The sequence below is a fragment of the Mustela erminea genome, chromosome 12 (genome assembly GCF_009829155.1).
Source record: "Mustela erminea isolate mMusErm1 chromosome 12, mMusErm1.Pri, whole genome shotgun sequence".
Lineage (NCBI taxonomy): Eukaryota > Metazoa > Chordata > Mammalia > Carnivora > Mustelidae > Mustela > Mustela erminea.
This window is the reverse complement of record NC_045625.1, coordinates 51,855,182-51,875,661: the sequence shown is the minus strand read 5'-3', so window position 1 is coordinate 51,875,661 and position 20,480 is coordinate 51,855,182. Positions and strand designations below refer to the sequence as shown.

General features: G+C 35.7%; 1 protein-coding gene across 16 annotated transcripts in view; it reads right to left on the bottom strand.

The window, feature by feature from the left end:
* BNC2 (basonuclin 2) overlaps positions 1 to 20,480 on the bottom strand; it is a 434,084-nt gene that overhangs the window by 104,547 nt on the left and 309,057 nt on the right. The window contains exon 1 of one of the 16 annotated variants that reach the window (XM_032308912.1): positions 3,855 to 6,808. The exons of the other annotated variants lie outside the window; for them this stretch is intronic. The gene's annotated coding sequence lies outside the window, so the exon portion shown is untranslated. Of the gene's footprint in view, positions 1 to 3,854; positions 6,809 to 20,480 lie in introns of those variants that run through there. 16 annotated transcript variants of the gene reach the window in all.

The following is a 20,480-nucleotide window of genomic DNA, read 5'->3' as shown; positions in this document are numbered from 1 at the left end:
CAGATCTGCCAAGAGACATATGGAGCAATGGGCAGGGAGGGGTCGGGGGAGGCTGGCACATGACGAAACTCGCCACCCACCTCCCACTGGCACTATCAGTTTCATATGCTCTATTAAAGACAATCAAGGGTTCCCAGCCTCCCCTGAGATCAAGAGGAGAGGTGATTATGAAAATAATAACACTTTTAAAAATTACCTCAATGTTCCAAGGGAGCTTTGAGCTTTACTTCTGACAGTGTTAAAACACTCACAGGCAGGAAGGTAAAAAACAAAAACAAACTAGGAGACCACAGTAGCCTCAGTCTGAAAGGCCACTCCAGGGCTACTTAAGCCAAACACCCTCTGTGAGTTCAGTGGTTAAGCGATTCCCTCCTCCGGGTGGCATTCCAAAGGCATCGCCTTCACAAGTGCAAAAACAAGAAACTGGCATAAAGACGTTAGAGCAGATTTCTGTTTGAGACCATGTGTCTGAGGAAACAGCAAAAATAGCAGAAAGAAAGAAGAGAAAAGCTTTTCTTTCATTTAATTTTTTTTTTTTTTTAAACAAAAACTGCCTAGAGACAGTGTCTTGGGAAGCCAAGTTTTTTAAAGTACAAGTGTAATTTACTTTTATATAAACATAACTTCACAGAGCTATCAGTGGGTTCCATTTCAGTAAAAACAAACAAAAAAAAAGAAGCTGCAAAAAATAATTATAAAACATATGGTGCAAACCCCGGCTGTGTTTATTTTATGACAGTTAACATTATTTACAGTGTGATCTGGTCAGAATTAATACTCAAAGGGTTATACACAAAATACGCCCAATTTTTCTTCTTAAACCATGCTCACCAGCAGTTTTGCCAAGCTATCTAAATGAATTTGTCTAGAGATCTCTTGTATTCCCCCAAAGAAATCAATTATATTTTTAACATATCATTTTATTCAAAATACTTGAGTAGTATCATCTCTATAAAAGCTGCCAATAGCAATACATGAGGAAACGCATTGTCTTTAAGTAACAAGAAAGTTTGACAAAATGCATTTCAAACCCTGCCATGAGTTGCAACAGATTCTTTAAATTGGATGCTGTTCATTTTATTACCTCAGTTGGTAATGTATATTAACAATTTACAAACATTCCAGTTTATCTGCCTTTGTAAGAACAAGCTACTAGTTCATGTTACACATTATCAATATGTCCTATTGAGAAAAACTAATGTAAATAGCATACCCTTGCTCTTGGAATGGCTTCTGGAGGTACTAACTATAGAATCTGCCAAATGGGAAGTCGAGATAGAACTTTTCCCCTTTTAAAGTTTAACTGAGAGGTATGTGAAGGCCAAGAGACAAAGAAACAGAAAAAGAAAGAATAAGAATAATGCTTGCAATGAAAATCTTAAATTTTTTCCAGCCCTTTTATTAAGATATGCTAGTATTTTATTCCCATTCAAGTTTGTATTAATGTAAGTATCAATATTTATGGGACCAGGTGGTGTTCAGTAATTCAAGCTAAAAGAGAAAATGGCTGCCCTTCCTCCCTGGGCACACAGACAATACTAGATACCCTCTACCGCGGAGGGTAGAGACCAGACTTATCTTCCCAGTCCTACCAGTCACAGGAAATGGAGGGATATGCTAGAGTCCGCTCTCACCGGTACATGGGAGCTAACTGTTAAAGGCTCAGGAATTTTTTTAAGCTGGTAGTCAAACATAGACATTATTAAAAATTAAATTGTATAAACTCATAATTAAAGAAAATTCATTAAAAATAACGGCAACAGCTACTCAGAAGTCATCATTTCTAATTATTTGACCACATTTTACTATTACCCATGCCTTAATGTACTTCTGTTTACATCTAGGATGTGGAAATACTGCATAAGAGCATGTTACCACACCTCTCATCTCAAACCCATGTTCGGTGACTTGTGCTGATCGGATAATAGTGGGATATTTTCCTCATAGAAATCAACAAACACTGTGATTCAGGTCTTCCTTTTTTTTTTTTTTTTAAATATAATTTAGAGAGCTGTTATAAAGCATTTACCAACATACCAACATCCAGCTTCTTCTAAATAATAGATGACTGTCTAGTTTCAAAATTTAGCCTTCATTTAAAAACACACATTCATTTAAACTTCATAATCCTATCTGTACTCATTTGGGAAGGAGAGAAAGAAAAGGAAGATAATTTTGCTATGACAGATTTTTAAAAATAACTATAAATTTTATCTGGATCACTTATTTTTATGAAGCCTTGTAAAACATAACATGGAGCATGATTTCCGGATATGAAAAACATTAGATATGACAAATGAAATATACGGTTTGTGCCTCAGACAGGAAACATCCTGCACAGCCTCTAGAAACAAACACAAAGATTAAGTCGCAGGAACACATTTTTTTTTTTTTAAATGCCTGGAGTATTCTGTGTTTATAATAAATTAGCAAATGAGATTCTAGCCATTGTAACTCTTTTTGTGTTTTTTAAAAAACTGTCAACTGATTATGATATAAATACACCTAAGGAATAAACCATAAAAAAAGACTAAAATAATTCTGAATCAAAGCCAATGAAGAAAAGACAGCTTATACGTGTTAAGATGTAAGAAAAATTTAGAGATAAATTACTTTTGCTTAAACATGTAGCAATATCTGTTAAGATGAAAATCAGGATGAATCAAATACCCATATTCTCAAAACTAAATCTGGATAGGAATAAAAATCTGTCTATTTGTATTACATGCTACATCCACAGTCTCATTCTTTCAATCTCTAGTTTATAAAACTTAAAACAAACATTACATTTTTCAACATTACTGCTATTTGTAAATCATCTACTAAAAGGAAATATATTGAAACTAAATAGCAAACCATTAGGAAATCCTACAAGTGCCAACAAAGAGAAGAAAGGCAGGATAAATATTACTAGAGCTAAAATGAATGCTTTATAGGTCTTCCTATAGCAGCTGGCAAAATTTTATAGAAGTGAATTTTATTAGAGAGAAACACAGTCTCAAAATCAAATTTTAAGACAGCCATTCTTATGAGTAATATAGGAGATTTCAATGCAACCATAAAAAATGTAACTCTGATTTCTCTTTTTAAAGATCCATAGCTACATAACACAGATAGACTTTGATTGTGACTATCAAATAAATCAATAATTATTCAAGTGCTTTTTAAAATAGTACTAGACCAAACAAATAATTATTATTTAAAGATAAACATTACACAATACAAAGAATTCTAGATATAGTATCAGACAATCCAAACTTGAGTACTTAGTTTAGGGTACTGTTAGACTTTTTCATCATTATCAAGTATAAGTTTTAGCTTAATAACCTATATAACAAAATTAATAAAACTTTCCCTGTCTATCCAAATTATGAAAATATGTAAATTTAATGAAAAATGAATTAAATGAATCAGTACATGTGAAATCCCTTTGTAAGATTCTAGTGCTAAGGACCCCAAAAGCCAATTAACAAGTTCCTGTTACTCCATCATCTAATGGCTGGCAGAACCTCCACTCTGAATTAGGAGAATATTTCTTCCTTCATCTAAGACTGTGGAGGCCTTTTTGTTCTGGTTTTACAATATTGTGACTTACCATAAATGTAAGAATCACACAACAGTAATTCAGGAATGGATTAACTAATGATGCAACCTAATTCTGTCTGATTTGTACCCATGGTTGCAAAATCACAAAGCTTCAAAAAAAAAAAAAAAATCACGACAACATCAGTTTTAAAAATCCTTGTCTCTTTCCCTTCTTCATTCTCCCTTCCTTTATCCCTTCTTTCTTAATTGATCATAATATAAAATTAAAATATATTTTGTTACTTATTACAGATAACCAATTGAGTTACCTTTATGTTAATTTAAATGATAAACTTCATGTTTTCCTTCCAGAAGCAAATCATAAAGTTGCTTTTTTCTCCAAGTGCTTCTCTTATTTTCTTTTGTGGTAAGTCACATGTCCTTAACAAAAAAATGGTTCTCCATCCATGTCTCTGAAGAACAGGGAAACCATGACCAAACTAATTTTCTATTCACCTAACAGGAAGATGGCTTTTACATATTTTCATAAATAATCTAGACACTATTTCCTCAAAAAACATTCACACTTCAGAGGAGTTAAACCCCAGGTTATGAAGTGAATAACTGAAAAAGAAGTAAAACTTTTATACTCTGGCTCTGGAACATGAAGCATAAAATGGTTTAAAAAGGAGTGGTGGTATCACTAAATTTTTAACTTTTATCTAAATTGACAGAATTCTAAATATAAAAATAATCTCAAAGGAACATGTGTAAATACTAAGTTCTCAAAAATCCAAGGTAGATGTTTAGTTCTGGGAAATGAAACTAGGAAATCCAAACTTTTGGACTTTTTGTTTAAGGCAAAGTTGCCCAAGTGCTTTAAAAAAAACGAGAGAAAACATTTCTTGTCATTTAATCATCTTTGCAAGGCTGATAGTAAAGAAAGCACTGGGAAGAGGCCATGAATTTTAAAGCAACAGGTTAAAAAAACAGAAATTTAAGGGTACAGTCTCATTTCATATTAATGTTTCTGGACAGAGAAGTAGGAATTGTTTAAGAAGTTGCACAGATGTCCTGTGTTTACTGCAAACATAAACAGGTCCCAAACCCTACCAGTTCTCCAGATTCCCATATACCCAGCCCTGAATCCTGGAATCAATCTAGGAGCACCTTCTCTCTCCCACACCTACTGAATCTAGTCAGTAAGTGGTTTTATCTAACCCTGCTATTTAATCTCCCTGACACTAACCTAATGCCAGGCTTATTTCTACTTGAACTACTGCAATAGCTTCCCAACTAGACAGTTTGGCTCAGGACCCCGCCCTCCTGGTTCCACACAGATAACATGACCAAATGGAGCTTCCTAAGACATTAATCTGGAGATCCATTATCACAGTCCTGGCTCCCAAATTGCTCAGGTTTCCTTACACGTCCTAGAGTACTCATCTCCCTCTCTGGCTCTGAGCTTTGCTACATGATCTGTTTTGGTCAATGGGATACTAGTAAACACGAAGCAAAATTCACTTAAAAATGCTTGCACAGGTGGACATTCCCTCTCCTGCTGCTCTTTAGAACCCTAAATTATCTGCATGTGAACAAGAGTGGGCTAACCTGCTCAATGTGTAAGAGATAGGACACCCAGGCACTTCCATTGCCCCAACCAATAGCCAGTGCCAACCAGACAGCCAGATGTATAAATAAGGCCATCTTAGACAAGACCCCACCTTTCTTCCTCAATCCACCAATGTACCAGCTCACCCACAGACTTGTGAACAAAACCAGAATGGTGGTCACTTTAAGCCATAAAGTTTGGGGTGATTTGTCATGCAGCAGTGAATAACCAATACATTCCTTACTTACTTCAAAAGAATCAACTTCCAATAAAATTAAACTCTTCAACCTGCCAATAAATGCCCTTCATCCTCCGGTTTTATCCCACCTTTCTAAACTCTCCCAACACTGTTCTAGATTATTCTGTATTTCAGTCTTACTGATTTTCTTAAGGGCATGCAACATTGTGTAAAAGTACAAAATAATGAGGAGATTTTATAAAGGCTATCTAAAATACCCAATGCAAACTTCTCATTGTGAAGTCTGGCTATGTTCTTTTCTGCAGAAGGTCTTCAAAGAAAAGCACTAATAAACTGAGGTATATGGACTTTTAAAAATATCTAAATATGTGTTTCTGGCCTCACAATTTAAAACTCACAAAAACACAGACTTTTGTTTTTGTGTTCATCTGTTTTCCTTTCTTTTCATAAGCACAAATTTCAGAACCTATTTGACATGAAGAAAAAAAAATTCCTCTTTTTCTCTCAGAGTCTTGTCATTATGCCCTACTCAAAGCCATTATAACATTAAATAAAGCTCTGTTTATATCCCATAAATACCACATAACTCAAGCTAATACTCTAGATCAAATGAAAAAAGATGAATCACATTTTTATTCTTTCTCCCAAAGACAGATTTGGGGAAGAAATAAGAAAAATTTGGAAACATTTTCTAAGCCAAATTTGGGGTTCTGTTCTAGACCAAATTATTATTAATAAAAGCAATTTTCATTATTATATTACCTGTTTTATGCACTGAATTGTACATCCAAGGTCAGTTCAGTTACATACAGCAGAGATTCACTCTATTTAGTATATTATTTTTTATCACAAGTAAGTATTTAAAGGATGACTCTTAACATACTAGCATCTATCAAACACATTAGCTTTTATTGAGTAGAAAAATAATCCTGAACATGTTTAGGGGTTCCAGACTTAACATAGTTATTTAGGATTTTCAATTACTCTAGAAAGCAAAAACTTTATATACTATTCATACATTTACTCTGTAAGAAAATATGCTTTAATTCTGTGAATGTAATTTCAAAAAGAATACATATGCTATGAGTATAAGCACTATTTTTCAATATGTATCACAGAACCCTGATACTGTTCAGTGCATAAATACATTCAGGTTCCTTATATCTCATTGAAAACACTGTGGCATTATTTGCAAAAACTGAACAAAGTGCTCTTATACTTAACATCCACATATTACTCTTAAACACTGTATTGCTATAAATAAGTGGACAGCAATAAAAGAACTCTGATCCTCCAAGCCCTCCTTAGTATTTATGTAATATTTACTAAATTAAACTGATTATAAGGTATATATCTCAAAAAATGAAAGAGCCCTATAGAAAAATAATACCTTACCACTGTCACTACATAACACTAAAGTGTAAATTCTACCATCTTGTATAAAGGTTAAATGACAAAAGTAGTAAAATTAACTAAAACTACAATAACTAGGGTATGCATAAAATAGAAAAGATGTAAACTATGATATAAAGAACACAAAACATGATGGAAGTAATAGGAAAAATGTAGAGTTTTAGAATGTGTTCAAATTTAAGTTGCTATCAAATTAAAATAGACTGTTATATACATACGAATATATATGTGCACCTCATGGTAAACATAAAGCAAAAACTTATAGTAAATGCACAAAAGAAGATGAGAAAAAAATTTAAACATAACACTATAGAAAATATTCAAACAGGGAAGAGAAAAAAAGAAGATGAAAAGAATAGAGAGAAAACAGTTTACAGCCAGAAAACAGTTTACAAAATGGCAATAAGTACACAGCTATCAATAATTACTTTAAATGTAAATGGACTAAATTCTTCAATTGGGAGGCTGAATAGAATAAAAAAGGAAACATCTATATACAGCCTTCAAGAGACTTACTTCAGAAGGAAGTACATATGCAAACTAAAAATGAAGGGATGGAAAAAGATATTTCGTGTAAATGGAAACGAAAATAAAGCTGGTGTAGCTGTACTCATATCAGACAAAACAGACTTTAAAACAAAGACTGGTATAAAAGACAAAGAGGGGTACTACATAAAGGAGTCAATCCAACAAGAAGATATGACATTTATAAATATATATGTACCCATTATAGGAGCATCAAAATGTATAAAGCAAATATTTACCAGATCTAAAGGGAGAAAATGACAGCAATACAATAGCAGGGAACATTAATATCCCACTTACATCAATGGATAAATTATCCAGACAGAAAATCAATAAGGAAACACTGGCTTTAAACAACACATTAAACCAGATGGTCTCAATAGATGTATACAAAACATTCCATCCAAAAGTAGGAAAACACACATTCATCTCAAGTGCACATGGAACTTTTTCCAAGACAGATCACATGTAAGGCCACAAAACAAGTCTCAATCAACACAAGAAGACTGAAATCCCTGTCAAGCATCTTTTCTGACCACAATTGTATAAAACCAGCAATCAGTTACAAGAAGAAAGCTAGAAAAACTACAAATGCATAGAGACTAAACAACATGTTACTGAACAACTACTGGATCATAAAAGAAATCAAAAGAGAAATTAAAAGAATACCTAGAGACAAATAAAAACAGATATATGACATACCAAAAATCTATGTGATGGAGCTAAAGCAGTGCGTTCGCAGCAATACAGGCCTACTTGAAGAAGCAAGAGATCCTCAAACAAACAATTCAATTTTACATTTAAAGGAACTAGAAAAAGAAAAAGGCCCAAGGTTAGCAAAAGAAAGGAAATAATAAAGATAAGAAAGGAATAAATGAAATAGAGACTATAAAGAAAATATAAAAGATCAATGAAACTAAGAGCTGGTTCTTTGAATAGATGCAAAAATCTTCCCCAAATTTCGCAAACCAAATTCAATGATACATTAAAAGGATCAGACACTATGATCAAGTAGGACTTATTCCAGGGGTAAGGATGGTTCGACATCCATAAATCAATCAACATGATGTACCACCTTAACAAAATGAGATAAAAATCATATGAGCATCTCAATAGATGCAGAAAAAGCATTTGACAAAATTCAGCATTCATTTGTGGTAAAAAGTCTTAAACATAAAGGGAAAGTACCTCAATATAATAAAGTCCATTTATAACAAATCCATAGCTAGTATCATACTCAATGAAAAAAATTTTCCTCTATGATCAGGAACAAGAAAAGGATATTATATTATTCAACATAATACTGGATATCCTAACCAGAGCAATTAGGCAAGAAAAAGAAATAAAAAACATATAAATTGGGAAGGAAATAGTAAAACTTATTATTTGCAGATGATGTGATACTATACAGATAACTCAAAAGACTGCACTAAAAAAATTATTAGAATGAATGAATTCAGTAAAGTTGCAGGATATAAAATATAAAAATCTGTCACATTTCTATATATTAATAACAAACTATGAGAAAGAGAAACCAAGAAAACAATTCTACTTTCAATCATATCAAAAAGAACAAAATACCTAGCAATAAATTTAATTGAGGAAGTAAAAGATCTACACACAGAAAACTCTAAGACATTGATGAAAGAAACAGAAGAAGATGCAAATAAATAGGACAGTCTGTGCTTATGGATTAGAGGAATTAATATTGTGAAAATGGGCATATTACTCAAAACATTCTATATATTCAATGCAATCCTTATTAATATATTAAAGGTGTTTTTCACAGAACTGGAACAAATAATTCTAAAATTTATATAGAACCACAAAAGACACCAAATATCCAAAGTAACCTTAGCAAAGAAGAACAAAGCTGGAGGCATCACACTCCCTGATTTCAAACAATACTATAAAGCTACAGTAATCAAAACTGCATGGTTTTGCCATAAAACACACACACATAGATCAACAGAAGAGAATAGAGGGCCCAGAAATAAACCCATTATATTTGGTTAGTTAATTTTTGACAGAGGAAGCAAGAATATACAATGGGCAAAGGACAGACCCTTCAATAAATGGTGCTAGGGAAAACTGGACAGCTATATATAAAAGAATGAAACTGGACCACTTTCTTATACCATAAACAAAAATTAACTCAAAATGGATTGAAGATTTGAAACGATAAAAAAAAAAAAAGAGAGGTTGTTCGTAGCAATTTTTTAAAAAATCTAAGTCCAGAGGCAAGGGACACAAAAGCAAAAATAAACAAACAGGACAACATCAAGCTAAAAAGCTTCTACACAACCAAGGAAACCATCAACAAATGAAAAAGCAAGGAACACATATAGATGGCATGAAAAAATGCTCCAAAAAGGGGGAAAAGAAAAAAGGAAAAAACCTTCAACATCGGTAATCATCAGGGAAATGCAAATCAAAACGATAATGAGATTGCACCTTTTATCTGTCAGAATGGCTATTATCAAAGCCAAGAAATAATAAGTGTTGGTGAGGATGTGAAGAAAAGAAGGCTCATACACTACTGATGGATATAAATTAGTATAGTCACTATGGAAAACACTATCAAGCTTCCTTTAAAAATTTAATATAGAACTACCATATAATCTAGCAATGCCATTACTGGGTATCTAGCCAAAGAAAACAAAAACGCTAATTTGAAAAGATATATGTACCTGTACATTCACTGCAGCATTATTTATAACAGGCCAAGATATGGAAACAACCGAAGTGTCCATCAACGGATAAATAAATGTTGGATGTGTGTGGATATGCACACATACAAAATGGAACCATAAAAAAGTCAACCATAAAAAAGAATGGAACTTTGCCATTTTTGACAGCATGGATGGACCTTGAGGAGATTATGCCATGTGAAATAACTCATACAGAGAAAGATAAATACTGCATGATTTCACTTCTATGTGGAAACTAAAAAACAAAACACAACAAAACCAAACCCAGACCCATAAATAAAGAGAAAAGATTGGTGGTTTCCATAGGAGAGTGGGGTTAGAAGCTAGGCAAAATGGGTGAAGGGGATCAAGAAGTACAAACTTTCAGTACAAAATAAATAAGTAATGGGGACATAATGTACAACCAAGGGGAATATAGTCAGTAGCAGCATTTTAACTTGTGATGATAGATGGTAACTGAAGTTTTTGTGGTGATCATTTTGCAATGTATACAATGTCAAATCCCTGTGTTGTACACCTAAAACAAAAATAATACTTACATCAGTTTTATCTCAATAAAAAATTAAATTCTACCACCTTGACTTTCTATTAATATAAAATAGCACATGAAAGAAAAGTATACTTATTTTTCCTGAAGTAACCCAATCCAATGATCTTAATAAAAGCTAAACACTGACTAAAATAGATGGCAACCAGACTCATAGCAAGACATACCTGACCTGTGGCATAGCCAAATCTAAAAAGTTTGTGAAATTTAAACCATCAGATAACTTCACAGGTCTGGGAAACCACAACTTATACCCAGGATTCTATTTGGGGCTTCAAAGCAATATGCTCAAGTGAATAAATCATGCATGAAAACCCTATACTATAGCATTCTTTTATAAAGTTCCTTTTAAAGAAGCATTCCCCCTCCAAGGGTGTGCCTCTTTCAGGTCCCAGATACTTTTCCATATGGGAAATATAATGCAGTAAAGCTTCCTTCCATCTGGTGTCTTGAAAAACATTTATGAAATTTTACTGTACATTTCTGATAATCCTGATATTCCAGACATCTTTTTGTCAAAGTTATCTTAAAATGTGAACCTTAGAAATCATAATTTATATTAATGGCCTGGATCCAGGTGTAAGGTAGAACATAGAGAAAAGACAGAACAAAGCAGATAGTGCTTTCAGATGGTCCTTTTTATTGTGCTACCAAATCTAAGGCCACTTTCCATAAGAAGAACCTATGGGCACCATACTAACAAGTCCTTAATTATATACATATATTACTTATGAGTCAAATAAGCAATCGAATGAACTGAAATTCTGTGCACTGAGTGAAGGAAACTAACAAAGGGAATATAAACTAATTCCAAATTTGATGTTCATAATTTAGTGGGTTATTTAATATATTTAATATAAAACATCTACATTTTAATTGGCCCAACTGCTCCCCAAGTGGCATTGACAATAGTAATTCCATGGAGATTTTCCTGTTCTAAGTGAGTAATTCATGAGTAGCTTTTGCAGAATGATCCTAATGGAGTTAAAAATGATCATCTTTGGATTCTCACTAAAAGGGAATTTTTAAAGTACTTTTTTATTAACTTGTCAAAACATTTATGAGGTAAGGAATTACAAGGAAACACCTCTTTGCTGTTTAACATCTGGGATCTAATAGGTTTTCCATAAGATAGCAAAATCTCATTAATTCAAACTAAAATAATGTTTTTAGTTCAAAAAGTGGGAGCTGGGTTGAAAATTAATTTTGTTTTAGTCAATCACTTAATTGCAGAGTTTGAATTCATAGTACAATCAAGATAGGGAATGTTCAAAATTCTTTAAGGCATTAACTTTTCAGGAAAGTTGGAAATTTGTCCACAAAGTCTATTTAAATAGAACTCATTATTGTACTAATTATAGATCATTGTTTACATAGTCATTAGAAAATGTCCACTAATGACCTCTGCTTTCATGTAGCTTAACTTGAGCCCTAATCTCAACCAAACTGAGAACTGTAACGGAGAAGCATGGTGTGTATCTCTTTGCTATTTGAATATAGGAGCTACTCAAGCAAATATTGTTGAATGAATACATTTTCCTGAACTTTCAAAATAGGAAAAAAATATAACACAAAGGAAAATGGTGACCTAATGGGATTTTTAAAAAGGGATGGAAGATCAAATTAGAAACAAGGATTATACACCAAATAAACAGAATACCTTAAGTTATACATCTTAAATTAGTAATAACAGGCATTATATGGTCAATTTCCATTTACCACCTCTAACTTGCCTAGAAGTTTTCTAGATTTACCTCCCCAAAGTTTTAACCTGATGTCTCAACTCATTTTTCCTTATTAAAAAATTAATATGCATACTAAAAAAGACAATATTCTTTCTACCTCTGACCCTACCACCATATAATTATTCAACATGTTTTTATCTTGTAACATGAAAACACAACCCAGAGTGACAAGAAATTAAAATGAATATGTCAAACTTGAAGAAGTTTACATAAGCAAATCTTTTGCATATAAAAATCTTTCTTCAATAAATATTAAACTTTTACATAAAGACAATTCATGGATGGAAAATAATCCTATTTATGCATTGAAAATGATAAAATTATTTAAACATTACATGTTTCAGACTTTTCATTAATTCAGACTGACCCACTCATTAACTTGAAATGCTAGTGTTTTCCCATACTGTATATGAAATATGCCTATTATGGTTGGGTACCTGAATATATGAGTCTCTCTATGTATAAAATTAAAATAGGGAGAAGCATCTGCTCCCCAAAACACCAAAAATTATCTAAATTTTGATTTAGAGTAAACGAAGTATTTCTCAAATCCTTAAAATCATTTTTGTAGGCAGGTTTCAGAGGGTTGTCCCTATCGGATACAAGCATAATTGACTACAAAAATGCCCAAGTAAAGGAAGCTAATGGCTTTGCTTAATTAAAATGTAAAACTTCACCGTCTTATATTCCATTTATATGATTTTAAAGGAGGCTTCAGTAAGTCACTCTCTTGACAAGAGCATTCAGATTGCAGAGAAGGCTACAAAGGCGTTAATGACATTTACCCCCCTAATAAGAGCTGTTCACACTTCATGGTTTTTCCTTGTTATTGCTCAGGACAGACACTAGCACCTCATTGAAAGATCAGTGCTGCAAAGGAAAAAAGGCCCCTTGAGACATCTCAGACTTGAGGAAAAGCACTAAATCAGGTGATGCTACATAGATGACATATTTGATTCTCAGGGGTTCTTACTCACCCTATGGCCATGGATTTGAGGCAGTTAACATACAGCCAATCAAAACCCTCCCCCACTCCCAGAAGACAGGGCCATCCACTTCTGCAGCAGGCATAGTGAAGGCAAGGGAGAAAAGAAATAAACTTCTTTCAGGTGCCCTAGGTCTGGCAGGATCCAAATGTCTTGTACTGCTCTCAGTTAATCTCCATCGATGTGTGGCTGAATGAATAAAACACTGACCTTTTCACCTAAGAGACCACAATTTGAATCCAACGTAAAGTCACTGGAGGATCAATGGACAGAGGCACTCATATTTTAAAGCAATAAACCACTGCAAAAAGGGAAAAGGAAAAAAGTTTTTTACCGTGGTTTTGGCCACAGATTCAACCCAGTTTCCCTGGCTCAGCTATTATGAATTGGATCTCTGATTCAGAATTGAAAAGCTCCCAGCACTGCCCCTATGGATCTCAAAATCTGGCACAAGCCCATGGCTACTGCAAGGCAGACATTCCCTCACATGTCAATACGTGGAAAAGCAATCCTGGCTGGTGATGGAATGACGGCTGACTCAATGGAATATACTCAGCATGAACTCCAATTCTGGCAGAGATGACAGGACACAGAAACAAGTAGCTCTTAATTACTCTTTCAAGGGAAATTCAAGTGTATTTTGTTGTTGATTTGAAATTCCTAAAGATGTTGCATACGTTTAAAAAGAGGCAAGTGAATAAAGTGACTGAAAGTATGTCCCTGACTCAACGTTGTTTTGTGTCTTATCAACATACCATAAAATAAACAGGTTTACTACGAACAGGTACCCTAGAGACAAAAACCTATAGGATAGATACTCTATTGTTTAAATGTCCATTTCTTTGAAGCCTGGGCTAACCTGCCCATAAGCCAATATCTTCAGTCTTCTGTGTTCCAAATATTCTATTTATTTCACGAAGGAATCTGAAAGAAACGCCTATTGTGCACTGCCTTCCTTTGGAATTGCATCCCAGAGAGGATGCAGTGTGCACCAGTTTTCAAATTACCACACTTATTCCACTGCTATTTTTAAAACCAAAAAAGAAAAAAAAAAGTCCACAGCAGGAAAAGCATATTAAAATAAAAATAGGAAATACAGCAACCACATTACTCATACTAACTAGAAAGCTGCCTCTGACACTATTATTATGGCTTTGTTAAAGAGAGAAAATTACATGAGAACAAGAAAACCAGGTTAAAGTATTTCCTTACAGAGAGGACCTTCAGTTCTCAAAGTCTCTGAGAAATTATTTCCTAGGGCCTACAGGTAAGAAATACACAATAAACTGAAGATGACTTTTGGACAGAATATGCATAGCAACTGATATCTCGTTCCCTTACTGTGGGGCCTTATGAATTATGGTCAATTCGTAGCCATGCAAGGCATCGTACTGTTAAAATGCAAAACAATCTGTCTGACCTACTCTCCAAGTCCCCATCCCAAGTCTACATTGACAGAGACAGAGAAATAGAGAGAGTGAGAGAGAGAGAATGCAACACTCAGTGCTACCAACAAATGAAAACACTTCCTAGATAGCAAAAGGACCTCAGTGGGTTTCTAAAACAACTGTTCAAGAAGGCACTAGCCAGTGATTGGCCTATTTGAGGGTTATTAGCAGCAACAAATGCCAGGTCTATGAACCAAAAGAATCCCTAGTCACTCCCCTTAGAAAGGGATGTGATGTGGGGTGCCTGGCTGGTTCCGTTGGTAGAGTATGTGACTCTTCATTTTGGGGTTATGAGCCCCAGGGGTGTGGAGATTACTTAAAAATAAAGTCTTTCGGGGTGCCTGGGTGGCTCAGTGGGTTAAAAGCTCTGCCTTCGGCTCAGGTCATGATCCCAGGATCCTGGGATCAAGCCCCGCATCGGGCTCTCTGCGCAGTGGAGGCCTGCTTCCTCCTCTCTCTCTGCCTGCCTCTCTGCCTACTTGTGATCTCTGTCTGTCAAATAAATAAATAAATGATCTTTAAAATAAAATAAACTCTTTTAAAAATATATAAATAAGTAAATGTTAACGAAGGGGGGAGGGAGGGACGAGCGGGGGGAGGGAGGGAGGAGGAAGGAAGGAAGGAAGGAAGTTAGGAAGGGATATGATGCAAATATTAGGTGAACCAAGACGAGCTTCTGAGCAACAGGCCCAGGCTTGGCCTAACACATTCACCTAAACCACAGCTCAGTGCTGCTCACCTAACTGAAATGCAACTCTCCCCCATAAACTTGTTCACACCTCTCCCCAACCCAGCATTCTTCCTGTATGGAAAAATGCTTGTTCCATCCTTTCTACTAGGTAACAATATCTCTCTTCTTCCTTAAGAAGCTCCTCTTTCAACAGGTCTTCCTAGAGTAATTCAATTTGGCAGTGGTCACTTTAATTCTACTAGCAAATGTATTGGCCGGCATTCTATTTTCCAATTGCTGCTGGCGTTACTTACAAGACTATCATACATGAATCAAAGAAGTATATCTTTATTTATGTTTGTCCCATCTGTATGGATTTAGCAAGAGCTTCCAGCAACCCACACAGATGCTCATCTCACTTTCTACTTTTTCATAGCCCTTCATGATTTCACATAGGAGACTGTGAAACATAGGTCACTCAAAAGAAACAGATGGCTGACAAGGGCTGGGTCTTGAGAGCCTTCCCATGATTCCTTACTAAAGTCACAGATCTCAGTTCTTGGGCAAGCCCTCACCATCCCCTACCTTCCCCTTCAGTCAAATTGGGGGAAACATTAGAAAAGGACATGTAGCTCCAATAAAATGTATGGACAACTAGAAGAATCATGAAGTTTCTGTTGCTCTAGAAACTTACAGGTTGTGAGAAATGGTGAATTGGAAAATAGCTTTACTTATAGAATTAATATTTACTGAGCTCTACTATGAATTTAATGAATGATTTCCCTTTATTCTCAAAACTCCAGTGAGGAGGTATCTGCAAAATGTGGCTTACAGAAACTATGCATTTTTTGCAAGGCTAGAGAGCTCATTAATGGTGGGATTGAGGTCCAAACCTACAGTTCAGGAGCTTTCCACTTCAAACTCAACAAGGAGCTTGTCAGGGTATTGCTCTGGAGACCAGATGGTTTAATCGGTGGCATCCCAGAGAATATCCGTTTCAAGTAAATCTGAACTGGTTCTGATCAGATGGCGAGTGGCCAGAGAGATGTGGACTCATTTGTTTTTCCTCCAGGAGAACACAAAAACCCTCTCCCCATGTCCCACAGACACAAATTCTATTCTACCAGTTACTGCATTCCATCCTGGAATTTGGTGAGCTATTTATTTCTACTTTGCAAGGGGGTAAAGGGAGGAATATTTTTACTTTAAGCACAAAACATCAAGCTATGTCCTTGAATATAAGGTGTTTATTTTCATTGCTGTTCAAACAGTTAGAGCTTTGGCAAGGGATTCAAAATCCCTATATTCCACTTCCAGTTTTGACCCTGCCTGAGGCCTTCAGCCACGGTAACGTTAAAACCAGGGATAACAGGCTCTGAAACCATCTCTCTAATAAGGAGGCTAAGAGAATTGCTGGGATAATGTCTGTAGAGTGGTCCAAGCACTCTGGAAAGCAGATACTGTAAATACAGGACATTGCTCTGAACCATCTACCTCTTGCATATCCCTGCCAAAGACAGGGGGATCTTGATCATTCATACCTGTGTTTTTTCTCTTCTGAAATTGGAGATTCACATATTGTTGACATAATACAAAGACACCTTATGTTATGGTGGTGATAACCCAATCTTTAGTTGGAGTCAAATAACTCCTCCTCTGGTTCAGTACTATGGGTCACCTGTACATTCTTACAATTGTGATCATACAGCCTGCACAACTGGCCTATGGCGGCTTGGTCCTGCCCAGTGAAGGATTCCTGAGAGATCTCTTCTGTACTTAGCACACAGTCATTGACTGGTAAAATTTGCTATTTGAAGGACTACCTAAATGAATTTAAACCTAGAACCATTCTTCTTTCTGCTCCAGAAATTTCCTAAAGATCTGTGAGGTCAGCTAGTACCCATAAAAAAGGTTGTCTGTTATAAACAAGTTTTGCTTTATGCAGTGAAGTGAAAGTCCAGATATTCTAACTATTTTAAGAGATTCATCAAGTAGTCATCTTTCTGTGCACAGTGCTTAAAAGAATATTGGAAGAGTTGATGAAATAGAAAAATGCAAGGGTAATAAAATGACTGTCATTTTTGGAATATGCTAATACTTAAAAACTTAAAAAAAGAAAAAGCACACATACATATTCATATACTCACAATTTAGAACCTGTTAACAAGAGTGATGTGGGCTAGCCACTGCACTAAGTACTTGATAAATATCATTTTCTTTAACTCCACAAATGAAGAAACTGAGGTTCAAATATGTTAAATGGCCTACCTTAAAGAACAGAACTATCAAAAGTTGAAACCAAGATTCATACCTAAGTCTGTCTCATGCCAAGGTCCAAAGCCTTTGTCACCATACTTTACTGCCCCTTATTCGTAATCAGGTCTATATCACATAGGTACATATATGCAGGTTTGTGTGTGCATGTATGGACATATGTGTGTCTCTCTTATTTCCAACTGAATAGTAGCTATTCTTTTGGCCGACTGTATGGGAAGGCACTCTATTCTAAAAGACACAGTGAAAAAAAAAAAAATCCTGGATTTAAGGCTGCTTTATACACAAAGGTCTTAAATGGCCATGTTGGGAAGAGTCTATATCATCATCCTTTTCATCATTATGTTAATCATTAACATTTACTGGATACTTAGTAAGTGGCACTACTAAAGGCTTTATATGCATCATCTTATTTTATCTTCACAATAAACCAATGAGGTACTGTTAGTATCCTCGCTTTCCAGGTGAGGGAACCAAGGCTTGGGTAGCTAAAGATACAGCCTATTTTTACACATTTAGTAAGAAATGGAACCAGGATTCAAACCCACGGACTTGCTTTAACACACTATTCTGCTGCTCTAAGCTTGCCTTGTCCAGTTGTATAAAAGAAGGTAGAATTACAACTAGGCCACCAAACCTGAGTGGGGCACTGATCTGGGCTCCTCCTTCACGGTGGAAAGGTACAGCTGGGAGTGGCTGCTCAGTCCCAGACTACACGTCCTCGCTCCTAAGTGACTACTTGGCCCCATTTAGATGGATGCTCTGATCAGTGACTTGTAGGAGAAATGACCCACGCTGCTTTCTGACCTGGTCCATGAAAACCTTCCACACAGAACCTCTATTCTCTCTCAGCACTGCCACCTGGATGAGGAGCCCAAGGCCCGCAGAAAACAGCAGAGCTACAAAACAGCAGAGGCCCTAAGTTGCCAGAGATGTTTGGGGAGGTCAAAGCACCTTGGGGAGGAAAATGTTCCCCAACCAGGAATGCTGACCGATCTCGCTGAGAGAGAAATAAACTCCTGTTGTGTTAGGCCACTAGTATTTCAGGGTTTACTTACTAAAACAATTAGCATTGATCTTATTAACTAAAGTTTAAAATGTATTTATCTTTTTCTAAGCATTTGATCTCTGCAGAGAAACAGGTTTATCTTATTAACCGAAGTTTAAAATGTATTTATCATTTTCTAAGCATTTGATGTCTGCAGAGAAACAGGTTTGACACCTGGTGTTTCTCTGCTGTAACCGATCAGAGTTAGGTTTATGCACAGATACAAGTGAAAACAAAAACCAACTTCAGTGGTGGTTTATAATATGTTTTCATCTACATTAGTTCACCTTTGTGCCATTCAAGAGCAAAAGAGGGGGTGTGCCTGGGTAGCTCAGTGGGTTAAAGCCTCTGCCTTTGGCTCAGGTCATGGTCCCAGGGTCCTGGCATCGAGCCCCATATGGGGCGCTCTGCTCAGCAGGGAGACTGCTTCCTCCTCTCTCTGCCTGCCTCTCTGTCTATTTGTGATCTCTGTCTGTCAAATAAATAAATAAAATCTTAAAAAAAAAAAAGAGCAAGAGAGGTAAAAGGGGTTATCTCAGTTTTAAAGTTGAAACTGTGGGAGCACTTGGGTGGCTCAGTCAGTTGAATGTCTGACTCTTGGTTTGGCTCAGGTCATGTTATCAGGGTTGTGAAATCAAGTCCTGCCTTGGGCTCTGCACTGCATATGGAGCCTGTTTATGATTCTCTCTCTCCTTCTGTCCCTCCATCACCTTCCATCTCCAAGAAAGAAAGAAAGAAAGAAGAAAGAAAAGGAAGAAGAGAAGGAGGAGGAGGAAGAAGAAGAAACTGTGGCTGAGACTGGCCAATTTTCCATACTCACATATATAATTGGTGGCAGTATGGGGATAATAGCACAATACTCTCACTCAATGTCCAGTGCCCCTCTGCCATCCAACTCAATATCCTTTTATGGACCCAGAAAAGAGCTAGTTCATCTCTGCTCCACCTCCTGCACATGATAAAGTTGAAATCTTGTTGATTAGGTTTTTTAACACTCTTACAAAGGTATGTATTCCTGGAAAGGTTAGTCAAAGAGCAGAATTTACAATGAAACATTAATGATAAATATCAGATCTGGAGAAAAATTGGGGTTATGGAAATGGGAGAGGAAGGTAATCTGAAACACAGTAGAATATCAAGAAATACCCAGAAAAGGGATACAAAAAAAAAGATGGACTAATTTCACTAAGATCGGGTGGATAAAACCTGTCACTGAATGCCAAGAGTCATCTTAACTGTCTTTTCAGTTCAAGATTCTCAGGCCTTCTCTGTTCCTTACAATGTGCTCCTCTGTTAATACAAGACCCTCACAGATTACATTCTGAAAAGACATCTCTGTTGTCTTAAAACAACAACAAAAAATAAATATTCCACACAGAATCGGAGACCTGAGTTCAAATCAGATTTCAAAATTTTCTCCCTCTGATATTTTGGAAGCACTATTATGTATCAAGCTGGGTACTAGGTTTGGGTTACAGTGGTGAGCAAGAGATAAGGGGCTCTTATCCTCAAGAAGCTTATAGTGCATCAACTGTGCCAATTAATAGCTTCTGTGATCATGGGAAAGTCATTCAATCTCTTTGAATTTCAACTACTCTGAATGTTAATTCACTGGCAATATCTACAAGAGAATGGTATATAAGAGGATTCAAAGAGCTAACATATGTGAACTTGCTCTGAGAAGGGCTGTTTAAATACAAGTGTTTCCTGAATATTGACGTTTTCTACCACATGGATACCACAAAACACTTGTTCTACACAGACCACTAGCTAGGGC